The sequence below is a fragment of the Periplaneta americana genome, chromosome 15 (assembly GCF_040183065.1).
Source record: "Periplaneta americana isolate PAMFEO1 chromosome 15, P.americana_PAMFEO1_priV1, whole genome shotgun sequence".
Classification (NCBI taxonomy): domain Eukaryota; kingdom Metazoa; phylum Arthropoda; class Insecta; order Blattodea; family Blattidae; genus Periplaneta; species Periplaneta americana.
The window spans coordinates 65,339,054-65,352,881 of NC_091131.1; positions in this window are offsets into that span (position 1 = coordinate 65,339,054).

Here is a 13,828-nt window from a genome sequence, read left to right on the forward strand (position 1 = left end):
AGGTTAGATCTCGTGAAACATAAGATGTTTAGTCAAAACAATGAATTCCATGCTGTCAGACAAAATACATTTTCATATTAGATCATACTAATCTACTAATTACCAACATAATGTGCGAGAGATACAAGCGAAAAATATACTCTTTCACAAATTATTGAACCATTTAGAAAACTCCTCCTAGCATAAAGAAGAGATGTGGTAAATAAGTAAGCATTACATTGTTATTGTTAATACTATAATAAAAATTATAATAATAAATAATAATAATAACTATTATTAAATATTATTTCGGTACATGGCTTTGTGACTTTACCCTCTTTGGTAATATCTAGTAACTATTTCTTGGAACATTGAAGGCACGGCCAAATTGGCTTTTAGAAACTACTCTTACGTGATTCTCACTATAGACATAAACGAGTGGACTGATTTATATATTGATTCTTGCGGCAAGTAAGGATATATTCATTTCTAATACGAGGATTTCTGAAGTAGTTCATGGTTCTGATGGGTTCATATGCACATTTCGACTGTCTGAGATGCCCGGTTCATACTTCCGTACTTTTTAATTTAATATTTCGAACTCCGATTCTAGAAGATTCTAGTTAATACCACGTAATCGATTGGAACATCATATTATGAACCAGAAAATCTCACAACAGTAGTCACAAGAGCTCGAATCCTGCCATCTGCAGTCATTCACGGCTCAAATCTCAAAGTTATGACAGCAAAAGTGAAAGAGCGACAGAAGAATTGAATATAAAATGTTCCAACAAACAGAATACGTCGACATAGTCCAACTATGCGGGTTGTCGTCGATATAGTATGTCTTAGACCAGCAGTTTTCAATCTATGGTTCGTGGACCTATAGGTTTCCGCGAGTGATTAGAAAGGGATCCGCCGAAACAAGGAAGGTTTTCAAATGGTATTTTAATTCAACTTTATCATGTTCTGTGATTTTTTTCAGTTCGTTGGAATATATTGTTCCTTACGTCAAACTTTTGTGACAGAGTTTAACAGGAATAAGATTCGCCTGAGGGACTTTTGGCTTGCAAGTCTTGCATACCTAATTTTTTTAATTCTGTAAATTCAATTTTCACGGTCTAACTTTAACAGTGTTCACAGTTCAGGTTAAGCTTGAAGCAACGACAAAGAAATTAAACTTGTGGTCTCGCTGAGTTGTCAATCGAGAATTGATTAATTTTCCACTCTAAGTGACGTTGTAACAACAAGATAATGATAATCAACTCATCCAATATAGCTCGAAGTATAAACATCGTCTTGATTCACTAATATTAAAATTAATGAAATATTTTTCAGTCTGCTATTTAAAAAAATAGGTCAAAAACTCTCCTTGGTGACAAAAAATAGTTGATCCGTCAAAGAAATGAGAAGCAGAAGTATCTTTTGATTCGAACTTAAAAATTGTCTCCTTCAATTTTGTAATCTTGGTTGCACGAACACCGTGTATTCCAATGCTTTCCGAATCGGATAGGCTACAATACTTAAATGTCATTTGCATCAACATAACTGTGTCTAGTATAATACAGTAGTGACAAAAAAAAAAAAAAATCGGACCGACCCTTGGAGCTGATTTCAGAGCCTTGTTCACTCCAGAGCACGATAGACTGGTAACTAAGAATTTCGTAGTTCGAATCCTACCTGGGAAGGAAACTTTTTTTTGTTCCTTATTTAAATTTATTCCCAATAATTTTCGATTGCAGCGATATTTTACTACTTAATCAACTTATTATTCCCAGAACATGAATTTTATCAGCAATCGAAAAGTATTGGTAATAAATTTGAGTAAGGAACAAAAAAAAGTTTCCTTCCCAGGCAGGATTGGAACCACGAAAGTCTTAGTTACCAGTCTATCGTGCTCTGGAGTGAACAAGGCTCTGAAATCAGCTACAAGGGTCGGTCCGGTTTTTCTCACCACCACTGTACATTTTCTGGTTTGGTTTTTTTGAAGAAGTAAATTTAATGTCGAGCTAAACTTGCGGTTTATAGTGTCCACAATAATAAATTCAACAAAACTTCTCGAAACAGGCAGCTGCAAAGTAATATCAACCATTCCATTAATAGCCTTACAGCACATCTAAAAAAAAGAATTTTGAATTTCTTAGAAAACGTGAGAGAAAGTAAAATACCTTTGTAGTTGTATATTTTCAGTTTATAAACAAAAACTGAAACTAAAATTTAATATCGTTATCAATTTATTAAGAACCTTTAATTCACTACATTATACAAATATTTAATAAGTAGAACATGTTTATCGTACAGGAGAGCGAAAAAGCAGAAAAATTAAATTCCTATTATGCCACTGTTTTTGGGATGAGGACAATAGTACCACACTTAGCTTCTGTGGAAAATACGGGTCAGTTTTCTATCAAGCCAAGGGACATAAGGAGAAGGATCTCTAAATTGAAAACTCATAAATCAGTAGGGCCTGATGGTATCGCCGGAGACGTACTAAAATTGGGTAGGGGAAGCCATGATTCCCTATCTAGTGCGTATATTTGAAATATCAATTAACAATGGTACTGTCCCGCGAGATTGGAAAGATGCAATAGTGGTGCCAATTTATAAGTCAGGGTCTCGCTCAGATACAAAAAATTACAGACCGGTCAGCCTCACCTCTGTGGTTTGCAAACAGATGGAACACTTGATTTCAGCTTATTTAAGGCAGCATTGGGATGACTCAAATTGGTTACATAACTGTCAGCATGGATTTCGGGGGGGGGGGGGTGAGAGTCAATTAGTAACTGTATGTCAGGATTTAGAAGACGGAATAGATTCCAATAGCCAAGTAGATGCAGTGATTATGGACTTTTCACGCGCATTCGATGTAGTCCCACACGATATATTGTTGGTTAAACTACATCAACGGGGATTGACTTCAGAGTGCTCCAGTGGATCAAGGAATTTTTAACTTGTTTCAGTGAAGAAAGTATGTCGTGTCAGTGAAGTGTGCTGTGTAAGTGAAACGTGTTCCTGTCAGTGAAGCTTTATAGTTTATAGTGGCAGTGCAAAGTATTTGAACAGTGAAATGTTTTTGAAGTGTTAGTGAAATCAGGATAGAATCAGTGAAATGTGTCGTAGTTCCAGTGCAGTAAGTGAGTTGACAGCGAAATGAGTGTAGTGTTGAAAGGTACTTGTGCAGATATGAACATATCATACTCGTGGGTTTTAGTTCGGTCTTAGTTTTAAGATACAAATTAGATTTATTTCAAATGTTATTTTAAGTGATCGTTTAATTTAATTTAGGATATTCCCTGTTGTTGTCATTATTATTATTATTATTATTATTATTATTATTATAATTATTATTATTAATTATTGTTAGTATTAATTATTAGTATTATTATTAATTGTATTTTTAATTAATAAGTTTATTATTGTCATTATTGAGTGTAATTAGTTTCCACTGCCACCGGATATATACCCATTGCAGTGTGAATAAATACATACATACATAAATTATGCAAAATAATTTAGGAGGCCCGCCAAAATAAAGGATGAACTTTAAGGAGTCCATGGCAGTCGAAGGTTGGGAACCACTGGTTTAGACTATACGATTTGTCACACTCTGAATCCAATGTTTTTCTTAGTCTACCCGGGTTGTGTGTGACGTTCTCATGGAGTGACACATTCAAAATATTTTCAAATAATTATATAAATAAATAAACTGTGATAACCCCTGCACTGTCTGTAGTTTAAAATACCTTCCTATTATGCCAAGTGCTTATTCTGAATGAAACAAAACAAAATTAATTTGTGGAATTGGAGATAATTTACATAGGCCTTACTAAGAACTGATATTATCGGAATTATAAGGAGAGCAAGTAGCTTTATAAAACACTATTCAACAATAAATGTGACAAGAAGAAACACTGGAAAGCCAAAATGAAATAAATAGCCTAATTAACATAAAAGATTGTCTGCACATGTTTGACATAAAAATGAATTATCGCACGAAGACTAAAATTAATAACATTCATGTGACGATGATTCCGCCTGCGAAACCGTTAAATACCTCCCACGTATCTTCACTGCTATTTGGGCTGCCTAAACAAAAATGAACGGCTTAATTCAGAGACTATAAATACATACACTACCGGTCAAAAGTTTTCGATCAGCTATGAAAACAACTATATAGGCCTACTTTATTTCAATGTACAAACACATCGGAAAAACTAACTAGATCAACAAAATACATATTTTCTCTCTCTAGCATTATGATATGATATACAGTATTAATCAAAGCGAAATCCCTGTTTTAACTACAAATCCATAGTTGTGATAGGTGAGCGAAAAATTTTGACCGGTAGTATACATACATACATACATACATACATACATACATACATACATACATACATACATACATACATACATACATACAAACATAGCTAAATAAATATAAATAAATAAAATAGACAAAAAGATGAGCAAAATAAAATAAATAAAATAAAATAAAATAAATAAATAAATAAATAAATAAATAAATAAATAAATAAATAAATAAATAAATAAATAAATAAATAAATAAAATAAATAAATGAAATAAATACATAAAAATAAGTAAGTACATAAATAAGTAAATAAATAAATAAATAAATAATAATCCGTGGCGCTACAGCCCGTGAAGGGCCTAGACCGACCAGCTGGCTGCTGGCCTCACGCCCACATGCCAAAGCAGAGGTGGTCGATCATCTAACCAGAATGGAGGTATCGTGTGGTTAGCACGATGATCCCCCAGCCGTTATAGCTGGCCTTCGCAACCGGATTTCGCTACGTATCGTAGCTCCCCAAGTGCATCACGATGCTGGGTGGGCACCGGTCCCATACACTGGCTGAAATTTCATGAGAAAATTTCTTCCCCCATGAGGACTTTAACCAGCGCGCATTCCATAATGTGAGTCTAGGCAGGAAATAAATAAACAAACAAATAAATAAATAAATAAATAAATAAATAAATAAATAAATAAATCAATAAATAAGTAAATAAATAAATAAATAAATAAATAAATAAATAAATAAATAAATAAATAAATAAATAAATAAATAAATAGAGAGAGGAGGTAGTGTAAGCTAAAAGGTACCCGAGTGCGCGTCCTTACAAGGGCTTTTGGGACTCATCTTAACATTTATATGAGCTTCTAATGTAAATGCCACTATCTCATTTCTTTCACACTGTCCCACTTATGGGATGGATGTAAATTTTTCAAAGGCAAAAGCCCAAAAATCCGTGAACTAGAAATAATGTTAAATGGCTGTGCAATTAAGCCAGCCTCGTAGATTTGCCCGCAACAGCACAACCATCCCACCCAGTCGCCGAGCCGATGGAGGAAAGAAGCACCGACAAAGTCAAGTCTGCTAATGCCAAGGTCCCATTGCCAGTCGAAGGTTAGTGAACGATAAAATTTGGAAGTTGGAGTCAGCGAGAAAATATTTTGAGAAAATAAGATAAAGCATTAGCCATGAGATTACTTGACACAAGTGGCGAAACCTCAGATATAACCAAACCTAATCCGAGCCCATACTCAAGTAGCTTGCCGATAGCTCGCAGGTAGTTCACTCTACTAGTCTACTGTCATACATCTGCATGAATATTGACAATATTTCTGACGCTATTTTTCAGATTTAAGGAATAATGATCTTCATGAAATTGTTGTTTTGTGAATGCCTCGTGCCTGTCTACACTCCTTTCACTCTTAGGATGGGTCCTAACGTAAACAAACAAATTGTACCCATCCACCAAAAGATAGACCTGTACTCACCAAACCAATAAGTTGGTTTTCCATTAATTGTAGGACTACCTGGATTTAGACTGCGCTCTACTCTCTGAACAGAATGTCTTGCGGTCACTGACACGGCCCTAATGCTTACATTAGGACTCAAACTAAGAGCGGACAAACTTTAGTGTGTAAGGTTGGAATTGACTCAATTGCAACAAAACACACTCTGATGAGTTTAAAATGTTTAAGCGTAAGAAAGAAGACAAAATTCATTGAAATATTCGTGTGTAGAGTACCATGTTTTGTCTAAATCGGTTCATTTTTCATTTAGCCTATGCAGACTTTAATAGAGACTCATCGACACGTGGAAGCAGTTTACCTTCTCTCTCATCTTCTTATTCTTAGGTACCGATATCTTGAATGTTCATTTCGTATAATACAGCTATAAGATAATAATAATAATAATAATAATAATAATAATAATAATAATAATAATAATAATAATAATAATAATAAACACAGTCGTTAGGTCCTTTTTATAATGTCCACAATTTTAATGTCCATTTTATTATATCCATTACATAAAAGTCCATTACACTATGTCCATAAATATACGTCCAATGCAGTATATGTTCACTTTATTTTAGTCCAGTTGCACAAATTTTATGTCCACTACATGATTGTACAACAATACATTATGTCCATCTACAAATTTACTTCAATTCCCTACTCAGTCTCTTCTGCCTGTTCATCTTCATACAGCTTCAGATGATAACTAATAGCTTTGAGGTAAGTTTTGATGTGTACTTCTTCGTAGTAGTGGTTGTAATTCCGAACAATCTCGTCTATTCGACTTAAATTTTGTAGGTACGATCTTTTAATAGAGTGTCGCATATTCAAATGCCCGCCAAGCAATTAAATTATTATAATTTCATTAGTCCTTTGGTCTTTCTTGATAAATTCCATGAATTTCCAGACCGACGCGTGATGTGTGACGATGTGTTTCTACGGTTGAAGAGTGGACGTTCAACATTCTGTTTCCTATTCACCATCCGTACCATTGCCATTCTATCGGACAGTAACATCAACGCCTCTTCATCTTCTATTTCAGATAGTTCTTGAATAACAATACCTTGAGGTGGTCCGTTTGGGTGACTTGCAGCCCTGTATTTCATTCGAGCGACTATTTCCTTAACGCGATTCTCGGCCGGGTTTGCGATATGCGTATGATTACCTTCTTTAAAGATTTGTAGGTCTATGTCATTCTCCACATTCCTGTTTGTGCAACATCTTGCATTACATTCATTTCTCTTTTCACATCTCCACTATCTCTTTTGCCCATTACTGCTGCACGAATGATGATAACAAAAACTTTTATACAGTAGCAAAGGTTTTTCTTTTTTAGACTGGATCAATTTTGATTCATCCATGGTTGTGGCTCAATGTAGCCTGCTCTATAGAGGAAACAGGGTAGCCGTTTCCATAGTTTCGATGAACACTGAAACAGGAAGCAAAGAATACTGCTGATGCAGTATTAAATAAAAGCGGACATTAAAAAAGTGGACATGAATGACAGTGGACTTAAATAAAAGTGGACATAAATTAAAGTGGACATAAATGAAAGTGGACATAAATGAAAGTGGACTTAAATAAAATCGGACATAAATAAAAGTGAACATAACAGTCATGGACCCAAAAAAATGGACGCACATAAAATATGAACATAAATGAAAGTGGACAAAAATACTAGAGGACGTAAGTCATATGGACATGGTTTCAATGGACTTAACGTCTTGGAACCGTTTTATTTAACCTGACAATGTTAAAAACGAACTCAATAGTTCAGATAAGCCTACAGTACGAGTATACTTGTTGGACATCACATAGAAGTGCAGTAATAGCCTACAGAGGAAATTAAATCTAAGTTACAGACATTCTTACAGAAACAGGAGACTGCCTTTCGTCGGGGGCAGCGCGTTGTATTTTCTTTGTTAGTTTCCTTTAAGCTCGGCGCAGACACGATGCGTGGGTTTGCCTCGTTAATTATTTGCACTAAGCCGGTGAGAAAATTCTGCTAGCACTTTGTATTGTCAATTTTCGTTAGTGAACTGTATCGAGAAGGACGTATTTTGAACCATAGTACAACAACGCATTTGCCTCATTGAAACTTGCCTAAGTAAGAAGTCGTTCGAGTTGTGTTTATGCTTCGGTCAACGTTTCTTGTTATCGAGGACGGAACCTATTCATCGCCACAATCATTTGACGCAATGGATCTCAACTACGGACTATGGACCCCTCTCCATAAATCAGTATTTTCGCGGACCCATTCAAAACCGCAATGGAATGATGGGTAGGTTAGATTTTGTGGTGGGCCTAGGCCTATTAAGTGAATAGTAATATGTTATATTTTCCAAAATTGAATCAATATTAGCAATCTATTTTAATTAAAACATAAACAATATAATACTGTTCTGAAAAAAGTAGATGTCTTCATAAATATGATACAACAGAGATGATATTAAAAAATGTAAAGCAAAACAATACTCTACTTCTTATACATTCTCTGTGTAATTCAAACTCGTAAACTTCAAGCGCAATAATTAATAATAGGCCTAGGTCCCTAGTAGAAGTATCATCAACAACCAAATTTTTTGGCTTACAAATCGATAATGTGTTACGACACACCAATTTCAATGAGTTTTTGTCCCGTTAAAATCCTTCGTTTTGGCGTAGGAATTCCGGCGCTTAGCGTTCCCGTTTACCTTGGAATGGAATGGAATTTCGGTAAGGGACATTGTGACCATCCTGAAGTTAGGCAAACCCATACTGGCTGACTAGACTGAGGTTCGCTGCGCCCAGGTTTCGAGCAGGCAACCCACTCGTCGCTAGGGCAGCCTCCTCCATGCATCGCCAACCGGTGTTCGAGGAATGCTATGGAATGAGAAAATGTTGACGGAATGATGTAGGCGCCTAATATGGGGAAACGAGAGAACCCAGAGAAAGACCCCCAACTGCAACCTTGTCCGCCACAAGTGTCACTATGGATTGTTTAATGATAGATTCCAGGTCTGATCAAGATCCCGTTTACCTTAATAAAATAATAATAAATTGTTTAACTGTTTCTATACTTGGGACCGGCATGACTTTAATTTATCTACAGCCATTTCGACATGAGTATGTTTTCATATTTACAGTATGTGTTTAATTTAATAGGCACATATTGACATTGTATTTGATAGAACTAACACTAACAGTAGCATGCACCTTGATCTTATCACACTGCACACTGCATGACACTCCTTGATCATTAAGAGACTTACCACACTACACCATAATGAAGGCAACAGCGAAACTATACTGATTGAAGTCCACACCTGTGGAGTAACGGTTAGCGCGTCTGGCCGCTAGGCCTAGTAATAGTAGTAGTAGTAGTAGTAGTAGTAGGCCTAGTAATAGTAGTAGTAGTAGTAGTAGTAGTAGTAGTAGTAGTAGTAGTAGTAGTAGTAGTAGTAGTAGTAGTTTATTTAATAACGTATTCAGCTACGAAGGTTATTCAGTTTCGACATTAAACGTGGGCAAAGAATGGCCAACAAATTTTGTACAGAGCCCTCCATCACAGACAGAGCTTCTTTACGTACCGGCAAGAGACCCAGAGCTTTACTAAAGATTGTATCGCCTTTGGCGGAACATGAATCCTCGAGGATGGATCCAATGGCTAGGCCATCGAGGAGGACATTGAAACGTAGAAGCTTAGGACGACATTTGTTTAAAATCGTATAAAATAATGCGTTTCCTTATTTAATCTAGGAAAAGGAGCAATGGTGTCACTTAGGGGGGCAGGGAGGCAATTGCCCTTCCCCCCCCCCCGAGTTTAAGTTAAAAAATTATTAAAGTACTACTAAAGAAAAAATGTGAGAATTGTACTCCCAACATTAAAATATTCCACTTTTATAAACACTTGAGACATGAAAGACGAGCTAGTTAATGACTTTGCTCAAATGGACCTAAGGAGTTACCCTTTGCTACGTTAGTGGTTGCTAACTTTTGTAAATAGGAGTAATTTTAAATATAAATAAATTTAAAATTAATATGTCAAGAAAATTGTGTATGTTCATTTGTTCGCATCCACAGCATCTATTAACAACATGAGCATGTAAATTACGTACCATGTAAGCCTAAATAGGATAAGAGGTTAAAACTTTGATTTTGTGTGTAAAGTAGAAATGTACTATGAAAGTGGGGTAAACTAGACCATAAAACAAAAATATTAAACCATATCAGCTCTATTTGTGGCTTAAAATAATAAGACATTACTCAAGATTAATTTTGAAATTATGTTCAGTTGCATCTAATATTAATGTTTCATTTTTAATGGTCAAATTTACCCCGATTTACGGTTTGGAAAAGAGTTCATTTGACAAGAAATTGAGCACGCCACCCGATAAACCTTGCCTATAAGGTCTTCCCTTAAAAAAAATCTTTCTTCCCTCCCCAACAATAATTCAAATGACTCCCCCTGGAAACGAGATCTCAGTTATGAAAGAGAGAAGAGAAAAAAATCTAGCAGAGGAAATTACATTTTGGAAACAGTGAAGAACTGTAAAAGATTCGGTCACAGAGGAAACTTAACAAATAATTACAATAAACAAGACAAATTAAAATTAATTTAAATTTAAATTTAAAATTTAAATTAAAGTAATACAATTAATATAAAAAATAAGATACAGTAATATTAACAAAATTTGAGGACTGAATGAGCAGCGCTCGTGTTCGGTCGCAGTTCAGATACATTAATAGGCCTATAAGAGAATATACAAAATAGAATAAAATAGGAACTAAAATTAAAACTACAGCTGCAATGATATAATATAATATGATATTAACATAGAGAAGAATAATATCGTACGTGAATAAAGTAGGACAATTTATGAAAAAAATATATATATTCCAAAATTGTAGAATACAAATATAATATATGTTGATTAATTCATATACACAGGCTATAAATTTAACCTCCTAAACAACATATTCGATGAAAATAGCAGAAGACAATTTCTAAGAGTACCTGGTATATTAAGAATAGCCTGAAACATAAGATCCATGAAGATCAGTGAGACTATGAACACCGCTGTAACAGTCTAGATGACTTCTCCGCGGAATGTAGAGGAGAAGGAACTACGAAAAGAAGATCCGTGCGGTATTTCAGTACTCAGATTTTTTCTGATCTTTTAAACATGTAACTGGAAACCACATGGTAGCAACCGTAGATCTGGAACATGACCTGTACCGACGTCCACATTCTGTGAAGAGAACGGACGCAGCGGCGACGTCTGATGTTTTTCCGCCGGACCGTAGCGCCGCGATGATGGAAGTTTTGCCGGAGCTGGAATTAATTTCTTCAGGGATTCGAGCTTGAAGGCGGCGGAGGGAGCCGCTGGGATATTAACCGGCGGATTATTGTTTAATAATTGAATATTATCCTCGCGGAGTCGGCAATTTGATTCTCCTCCAGACCCTCAGTGGCGGGTGGCGCGTGCGCAAGGCGCGGGCCCGAGGAACCCGCTCTTACACGCGATCAATTCGCTGCACGCCACTGCTCCCCGCGGCCTCGTCAGCAGCGAGAAGGGAAACAAGGCAGCGAGATGATGACGTCATAAAACTGGGCTCGCGCGCCATTTCTTGCAGGTTTATGATTCAATTAAAGCTTTATCACGCCGCCGGTACAGCACAGCGCCGGCCAGCGAATCTGCAACACGAAGCGAGACGCGAATTTAATCTGCGAAAATGTGAAGCGTGCCTGCTTGAATGCATCTTCTGGGAATATCCGCAGGAAGTGGCGGTACCTTCGCGCCAACAATCAATGTTCCTTGCTGCCGCCGGTCGACTCTGTTCTTGGTCACTCACAATGGATTCTGTAAACTTGTTTCGTCGATTAGAAAATCTTTATCTGCTTGCCTAGCAACTCGTCGCAGCAATTAATGTCTACTTTGTGTTATTGCCTGGAAACTGGGATATAAAGATTAGTCCCTTTATCTTAACCGATGCCTTGCAGCTCTACATTTTCATGTTATTATTATGTTATCATGTTATTATTATTATGTTTTATTATCGTCCATTTTCCTTCCTTTGCTTTGCAGCGATAGGGCTATCACCCTACTTGTTTTCTTTTTCTATCCGTTGACTATTTTGAGTTTCTCTTCCCATTGTCGTGAGTTAGGCCTATACGTAGATAACTTGAATTCATGTAACTGATTCTAGATTTTTATTTTAATGTTTATGACAGGCCTATCAGTGATTAAGGCGGTGATGAATCATCGTATGTAAATTTCCAATCCGGTATTTGCTTTTGTGGCTGAGAGAAACTATGAAAAAACCCAGTCAGATTGGCCGGCCACGGAGTCTGAACCCGGGACCTCCCGAATGAGAGTCTCAAACGTTATCGTCTAAGCCACATCGCTAGGTCATATTTGTTTTGTTGCCTAACAAGTCGGATAATTCTCGGCTATTTCTTTTACTGCGTGTCCCGAGACAGTGATTCTCAACTGGGAGGCCGCGGCCCTCTCGGGGAGGTACGCAAAGCAGTTAATACGGGCCGTGAATAATAATAATAATAATAATAATAATAATAATAATAATATCTTTACATACCATACGATTATTTTTCGTCGAATAAAAACATAATTAATTGCTTTCCCTTTAAATTGATACCACGTTAATTAATTGCTTTCTCTTAAAATTTATACAACTTTTAATTAAACTATTTTCCCTTTAAATTGATACAACTTTTAATTAAATTGTTTTCTCTTTAAGTTGATACCACTTTTAATTAAACTATTTTCCCTTTAAATTGATAAAACTTTTAATTAAATTGTTTTCTCTTTAAGTTGATACCACTTTTAACTAAATTGCTTTCTCTTTAAATTGATACCACTTTTAATAATTAAACTTTATTCTCTTTAAATTGATACTACTTTTAATTAAACTATTTTCTCTTTAAATTGATATCACTTGTAACTTAAATGCTTTCTCTTTAAATTGATACCACTTTTAATTAAACTGTTTTCTCTTTAAATTGGTACCACTCTTAACTAAACTGCTTTCTCTTTAAATTGTTACCACTTTTAATAATGAAACTGTATTCTCTTTAAATTGATACCACTTTTAATTAAACTGGTTTCTCTTTAAATTGATACCACTTTTAATTAAACTGTTTTCTCTTTAAATTGATACCACTTTTAATTAAATTGATTTGCCTTTAAACTGATACCACTTTTAATTAAACTGTTTTCTCTTTAAATTGATAACACTTTTAATTAAACTGATTTGTCTTTAAATTGATACCACTTTTAATGAAACTGTTTTCTCTCTAAATTGATACAACTTTTAATTAAACTGATTTGTCTTTAAATTGATACCACTTTTAATTAAACTGTTTTCTCTCTAAATTGATACAACTTTTAATTAAATTGATTTGTCTTTAAATTGATATTACTTTTAATAAAACTGTTTTCTCTTTAAATTGATACCACTTTTAATTAAACTGATTTGTCTTTAAATTGATACAACTTTTAATTAAATTGTTTCTCTCTTTAACTTGATATCACTTTTAATTACATTACTTTCTCTTGAAATTGATACCGCTTTCAAGTAAATTGTTTCCTCTTTTTTAATTTATACCACTTTTAATTAAATTACTTTCTATTTAAATTTATGCCACTTTAATTAAATTGTCTTCTCTTTACATTGATACCAGTTTCACAATCCATGTTCTACATTCTACTCTAGACCTACGTCTCAGGCCAGAGGACCGCACTAAAGTAAAGTGACGTAAAAGGCCTCGTCACCAAAAAGGATGAGAAACACTGGCCTAAGGCATCATGCCTAAAACTCGCGTTGCAGACTGAGCGCTGGTTCGATTGCTCATGACGAAGAAATTTCCAATTTTCCAATAAAATTTCGGCAGTGTAAGGGACCGGTACCCGGCCAGCATCGTGAATTTGGGAAGCGCGATATTTAGCGAAATCTGGTTACGAAAACCAGCTACAACGGCTGAGGAAATCATCGTGCTCACAGCTTGATACCTTCGTTCT